We start from the raw sequence: 6,869 nt of genomic DNA, 5'->3' as shown, positions 1-6,869 counted from the left end.
GAGGCCCCCTGGTCCCGGTTCTATTTTAGGACACTTTGGTGAGTTTTCTACCCACACTGCAGGTCCCCAAATGCCGCCATCTGGTGGGGGAACATGCCGCCTGCACCGGTTCTATTTTAAGTCACTTTGGTGAGTTTTCTGCCCACACTACGGGTCCCCAAATGCCGCCATCTGGTGGGGGAACATGCCGCCTGCACCGGTTCTATTTTAAGTCACTTTGGTGAGTTTTCTGCCCACACTACGGGTCCCCAAATGCCGCCATCTGGTGGGGGAACATGCCGCCTGCACCGGTTCTATTTTAAGTCACTTTGGTGAGTTTTCTGCCCACACTACGGGTCCCCAAATGCCGCCATCTGGTGGGGGAACATGCCGCCTGCACCGGTTCTATTTTAAGTCACTTTGGTGAGTTTTCTGCCCACACTACGGGTCCCCAAATGCCGCCATCTGGTGGGGGAACATGCCGCCTGCACCGGTTCTATTTTAAGTCACTTTGGTGAGTTTTCTACCCACACTACGGGTCCCCAAATGCCGCCATCTGGTGGGGGAACATGCCGCCTGCACCGGTTCTATTTTAAGTCACTTTGGTGAGTTTTCTACCCACACTACGGGTCCCCAAATGCCGCCATCTGGTGGGGGAACATGCCGCCTGCACCGGTTCTATTTTAAGTCACTTTGGTGAGTTTTCTACCCACACTACGGGTCCCCAAATGCCGCCATCTGGTGGGGGAACATGCCGCCTGCGCCGGTTCTATTTTAAGTCACTTTGGTGAGTTTTCTGCCCACACTACGGGTCCCCAAATGCCGCCATCTGGTGGGGGAACATGCCGCCTGCACCGGTTCTATTTTAAGTCACTTTGGTGAGTTTTCTGCCCACACTACGGGTCCCCAAATGCCGCCACCTGGTGGGGGAACTGCCGCCTAGTCCCGGTTCTATTTTAGGTCACTTTTCTCACTTTCTGACCCACAAATAATGCCCCAAATGCCGCCGCCTGGTGGGGGGAACTGCCGCCTAGTCCCGGTTCTATTTTAGGTCACTTTTCTCACTTTCTGACCCACAAATAATGCCCCAAATGCCGCCGCCTGGTGGGGGGAACTGCCGCCTAGTCCCGGTTCTATTTTAGGTCACTTTTCTCACTTTCTGACCCACAAATAATGCCCCAAATGCCGCCGCCTGGTGGGGGGAACTGCCGCCTAGTCCCGGTTCTATTTTAGGTCCCTTTTCTCACTTTCTGACCCACAAATAATGCCCCAAATGCCGCCGCCTGGTGGGGGGAACTGCCGCCTAGTCCCGGTTCTATTTTAGGTCCCTTTTCTCACTTTCTGACCCACAAATAATGCCCCAAATGCCGCCGCCTGGTGGGGGGAACTGCCGCCTAGTCCCGGTTCTATTTTAGGTCACTTTTCTCACTTTCTGACCCACAAATAATGCCCCAAATGCCGCCGCCTGGTGGGGGGAACTGCCGCCTAGTCCCGGTTCTATTTTAGGTCACTTTTCTCACTTTCTGACCCACAAATAATGCCCCAAATGCCGCCGCCTGGTGGGGGGAACTGCCGCCTAGTCCCGGTTCTATTTTAGGTCACTTTTCTCACTTTCTGACCCACAAATAATGCCCCAAATGCCGCCGCCTGGTGGGGGGAACTGCCGCCTAGTCCCGGTTCTATTTTAGGTCCCTTTTCTCACTTTCTGACCCACAAATAATGCCCCAAATGCCGCCGCCTGGTGGGGGGAACTGCCGCCTAGTCCCGGTTCTATTTTAGGTCACTTTTCTCACTTTCTTACCCACAAATAATGCCCCAAATGCCGCCGCCTGGTGGGGGGAACTGCCGCCTAGTCCCGGTTCTATTTTAGGTCACTTTTCTCACTTTCTGACCCACAAATAATGCCCCAAATGCCGCCGCCTGGTGGGGGGAACTGCCGCCTAGTCCCGGTTCTATTTTAGGTCACTTTTCTCACTTTCTGACCCACAAATAATGCCCCAAATGCCGCCGCCTGGTGGGGGGAACTGCCGCCTAGTCCCGGTTCTATTTTAGGTCACTTTTCTCACTTTCTTACCCACAAATAATGCCCCAAATGCCGCCGCCTGGTGGGGGGAACTGCCGCCTAGTCCCGGTTCTATTTTAGGTCACTTTTCTCACTTTTCTACCCACAAATAATGGCAAAAAAAAATGCTTACAGCACCCAGTATTCCCAGGCGGTCTCCCATCCAAGTACTAACTGGGCCCGACCCTGCTTGGCTTCCGAGATCAGACGAGATCGGGCTCATTCAGGGTGGTGTGGCCGTAAGCGAGGGAAGCGCTTGTGAAATGCCCCAAAGTGTTGAAAATGTTCCCCAGGCCCCTGGTTCCCCATCCCCGCAGGAGGAGGCTCCCCAGGCCCCCTGGTTCCCCATCCCCGCAGGAGGAGGCTCCCCAGGCCCCCTGGTGCAGGAGGAGGCTCCCCAGGCCCCTGGTTCCCCATCCCCGCAGGAGGAGGCTCCCCAGGCCCCCTGGTTCCCCATCCCCGCAGGAGGAGGCTCCCCAGGCCCCATGGTTCCCCATCACCGCAGGAGGAGGCTCCCCAGGCCCCCTGGTTCCCCATCCCCGCAGGAGGAGGCTCCCCAGGCCCCCTGGTGCAGGAGGAGGCTCCCCAGGCCCCCTGGTTCCCCATCCCCGCAGGAGGAGGCTCCCCAGGCCCCCTGGTTCTCCATGCCCGCAGGAGGAGGCTCCCCAGGCCCCTGGTTCCCCATCCCCGCAGGAGGAGGCTCCCCAGGCCCCCTGGTTCTCCATGCCCGCAGGAGGAGGCTCCCCAGGCCCCCTGGTTCTCCATCCCCGCAGGAGGAGGCTCCCCAGGCCCCCTGGTTCTCCATCCCCGCAGGAGGAGGCTCCCCAGGCCCCCATGTTCTCCATGCCCGCAGGAGGAGGCTCCCCAGGCCCCTTGGTTCTCCATCCCCGCAGGAGTAGGCTCCCCAGGCGCCCTGGTTCTCCATCCCCGCAGGAGGAGGCTCCCCAGGCCCCCTGGTTCTCCATCCCCGCAGGAGGAGGCTCCCCAGGCCCCATGGTTCCCCATCACCGCAGGAGGAGGCTCCCCAGGCCCCCTGGTTCCCCATCCCCGCAGGAGGAGGCTCCCCAGGCCCCCTGGTTCTCCATCCCCGCAGGAGGAGGCTCCCCAGGCCCCCATGTTCTCCATGCCCGCAGGAGGAGGCTCCCCAGGCCCCTTGGTTCTCCATCCCCGCAGGAGGAGGCTCCCCAGGCCCCTGGTTCTCCATCCCCGCAGGAGGAGGCTCCCCAGGCGCCCTGGTTCTCCATCCCCGCAGGAGGAGGCTCCCCAGGCCCCCTGGTTCTCCATGCCCGCAGGAGGAGGCTCCCCAGGCCCCCTGGTTCTCCATGCCCGCAGGAGGAGGCTCCCCAGGCCCCCTGGTTCCCCATCCCCGCAGGAGGAGGCTCCCCAGGCCCCCTGGTGCAGGAGGAGGCTCCCCAGGCCCCTGGTTCCCCATCCCCGCAGGAGGAGGCTCCCCAGGCCCCCTGGTTCCCCATCCCCGCAGGAGGAGGCTCCCCAGGCCCCCTGGTGCAGGAGGAGGCTCCCCAGGCCCCATGGTTCCCCATCACCGCAGGAGGAGGCTCCCCAGGCCCCCTGGTTCCCCATCCCCGCAGGAGGAGGCTCCCCAGGCCCCCTGGTTCTCCATGCCCGCAGGAGGAGGCTCCCCAGGCCCCCTGGTTCTCCATCCCCGCAGGAGGAGGCTCCCCAGGCCCCCTGGTTCTCCATCCCCGCAGGAGGAGGCTCCCCAGGCCCCCATGTTCTCCATGCCCGCAGGAGGAGGCTCCCCAGGCCCCTTGGTTCTCCATCCCCGCAGGAGTAGGCTCCCCAGGCGCCCTGGTTCTCCATCCCCGCAGGAGGAGGCTCCCCAGGCCCCCTGGTTCTCCATCCCCGCAGGAGGAGGCTCCCCAGGCCCCATGGTTCCCCATCACCGCAGGAGGAGGCTCCCCAGGCCCCCTGGTTCCCCATCCCCGCAGGAGGAGGCTCCCCAGGCCCCCTGGTTCTCCATCCCCGCAGGAGGAGGCTCCCCAGGCCCCCATGTTCTCCATGCCCGCAGGAGGAGGCTCCCCAGGCCCCTTGGTTCTCCATCCCCGCAGGAGGAGGCTCCCCAGGCCCCTGGTTCTCCATCCCCGCAGGAGGAGGCTCCCCAGGCGCCCTGGTTCTCCATCCCCGCAGGAGGAGGCTCCCCAGGCCCCCTGGTTCTCCATGCCCGCAGGAGGAGGCTCCCCAGGCCCCCTGGTTCTCCATGCCCGCAGGAGGAGGCTCCCCAGGCCCCCTGGTTCCCCATCCCCGCAGGAGGAGGCTCCCCAGGCCCCCTGGTGCAGGAGGAGGCTCCCCAGGCCCCTGGTTCCCCATCCCCGCAGGAGGAGGCTCCCCAGGCCCCCTGGTTCCCCATCCCCGCAGGAGGAGGCTCCCCAGGCCCCCTGGTGCAGGAGGAGGCTCCCCAGGCCCCATGGTTCCCCATCACCGCAGGAGGAGGCTCCCCAGGCCCCCTGGTTCCCCATCCCCGCAGGAGGAGGCTCCCCAGGCCCCCTGGTTCTCCATCCCCGCAGGAGGAGGCTCCCCAGGCCCCCTGGTTCTCCATGCCCGCAGGAGGAGGCTCCCCAGGCCCCCTGCTTATCCATGCCCGCAGGAGGAGGCTCCCCAGGCCCCTGGTTCTCCATCCCCGCAGGAGGAGGCTCCCCAGGCCCCCTGGTTCTCCATGCCCGCAGGAGGAGGCTCCCCAGGCCCCCTGGTTCTCCATCCCCGCAGGAGGAGGCACCCCAGGCACCCTGGTTCTCCATCCCCGCAGGAGGAGGCTCCCCAGGCCCCCTGTTTCTCCATCCCCGCAGGAGGAGGCTCCCCAGGCCCCTGGTTCTCCATCCCCGCAGGAGGAGGCTCCCCAGGCCCCCTGGTTCTCCATCCCCGCAGGAGGAGGCTCCCCAGGCCCCCTGGTTCTCCATGCCCGCAGGAGGAGGCTCCCCAGGCCCCCTGCTTATCCATGCCCGCAGGAGGAGGCTCCCCAGGCCCCTGGTTCTCCATCCCCGCAGGAGGAGGCTCCCCAGGCCCCCTGGTTCTCCATCCCCGCAGGAGGAGGCTCCCCAGGCCCCCTGGTTCCCCATGCCCGCAGGAGGAGGCTCCCCAGGCCCCCTGGTTCTCCATCCCCGCAGGAGGAGGCCCCCCAGGCCCCTGGTTCCCCATCCCCGCAGGAGGAGGCTCCCCAGGCCCCCTGGTTCTCCATGCCCGCAGGAGGAGGCTCCCCAGGCTCCTGGTTGGGAGAGGGGGAAAAAGACCAAAGTGTTTAAAAATGCCCCCAAAGTGTTGAAAATGTTCCCCAGGCCCCTGGTTCCCCATCCCCGCAGGAGGAGGCTCCCCAGGCCCCCTGGTTGGGAGAGGGGGAAAAAGAGCAAAGTGTTTAAAAATGCCCCAAAGTGTTGAAAATGTTCCCCAGGCCCCTGGTTCCCCATCCCCGCAGGAGGAGGCTCCCCAGGCCCCCTGGTTGGGAGAGGGGGAAAAAGAGCAAAGTGTTTAAAAATGCCCCAAAGTGTTGAAAATGTTCCCCAGGCCCCTGGTTCCCCATCCCCGCAGGAGGAGGCTCCCCAGGCCCCCTGGTTGGGAGAGGGGGAAAAAGAGCAAAGTGTTTAAAAATGCCCCAAAGTGTTGAAAATGTTCCCCAGGCCCCTGGTTCCCCATCCCCGCAGGAGGAGGCTCCCCAGGCCCCCTGGTTGGGAGAGGGGGAAAAAGAGCAAAGTGTTTAAAAATGCCCCCAAAGTGTTGAAAATGTTCCCCAGGCCCCTGGTTCCCCATCCCCGCAGGAGGAGGCTCCCCAGGCCCCCTGGTTGGGAGAGGGGGAAAAAGAGCAAAGTGTTTAAAAATGCCCCAAAGTGTTGAAAATGTTCCCCAGGCCCCTGGTTCCCCATCCCCGCAGGAGGAGGCTCCCCAGGCCCCCTGGTTGGGAGAGGGGGAAAAAGAGCAAAGTGTTTAAAAATGCCCCAAAGTGTTGAAAATGTTCCCCAGGCCCCTGGTTCCCCATCCCCGCAGGAGGAGGCTCCCCAGGCCCCCTGGTTGGGAGAGGGGGAAAAAGAGCAAAGTGTTTAAAAATGCCCCAAAGTGTTGAAAATGTTCCCCGGCCTCCTGGTACCCCATCCCCGCATGAGGATGTCACCCAGGCCCCTGGTTCTCCATCCCCGCAGGAGGAGGGATTGTGGGTGGGAGAGGGAAAAAAAGGCTAAAGTGTTTAAAAATGCCCCAAAGTGTTGAAAATGTTCCCCGGCCTCCTGGTACCCCATCCCCGCATGAGGATGTCACCCAGGCCCCTGGTTCTCCATCCCCGCAGGAGGAGGGATTGTGGGTGGGAGAGGGAAAAAAAAGAGCAAAGTGTTTAAAAATGCCCCAAAGTGTTGAAAATGTTCCCCAGCCTCCTGGTAGCCCATCCCCGCATGAGGATGTCACCCAGGCCCCTGGTTCTCCATCCCCGCAGGAGGAGGGATTGTGGGTGGGAGAGGGAAAAAAAGGCTAAAGTGTTTAAAAATGCCCCAAAGTGTTGAAAATGTTCCCCGGCCTCCTGGTACCCCATCCCCGCATGAGGATGTCACCCAGGCCCCTGGTTCTCCATCCCCGCAGGAGGAGGGATTGTGGGTGGGAGAGGGAAAAAAAGGCTAAAGTGTTTAAAAATGCCCCAAAGTGTTGAAAATGTTCCCCGGCCTCCTGGTACCCCATCCCCGCATGAGGATGTCACCCAGGCCCCTGGTTCTCCATCCCCGCAGGAGGAGGGATTGTGGGTGGGAGAGGGAAAAAAAGAGCAAAGTGTTTGAAAATGCCCCAAAGTGTTGAAAATGTTCCCCGGCCTCCTGGTACCCCATCCCCGCCTGAGGAT

General features: G+C 62.5%; 1 non-coding gene across 1 annotated transcript; it reads right to left on the bottom strand.

The window, feature by feature from the left end:
• Nucleotides 1-2,167: 2,167 nt before the first annotated feature.
• LOC148058186 (5S ribosomal RNA) lies at nt 2,168-2,286 on the bottom strand. Its single transcript, XR_015710106.1, has one exon. It is a non-coding gene; the product is annotated as a 5S ribosomal RNA (ribosomal RNA).
• Between the last annotated feature and the right edge of the window lie 4,583 nt (nt 2,287-6,869).

Source organism: Callionymus lyra, unplaced genomic scaffold, assembly GCF_982586985.1.
Source record: "Callionymus lyra unplaced genomic scaffold, fCalLyr1.hap1.1 HAP1_SCAFFOLD_135, whole genome shotgun sequence".
In the NCBI taxonomy this organism is placed as follows: Eukaryota; Metazoa; Chordata; class Actinopteri; order Syngnathiformes; family Callionymidae; genus Callionymus; species Callionymus lyra.
The sequence above is the reverse complement of the archived record's forward strand: the minus strand, read 5'-3'. Positions and strand labels throughout refer to the sequence as shown.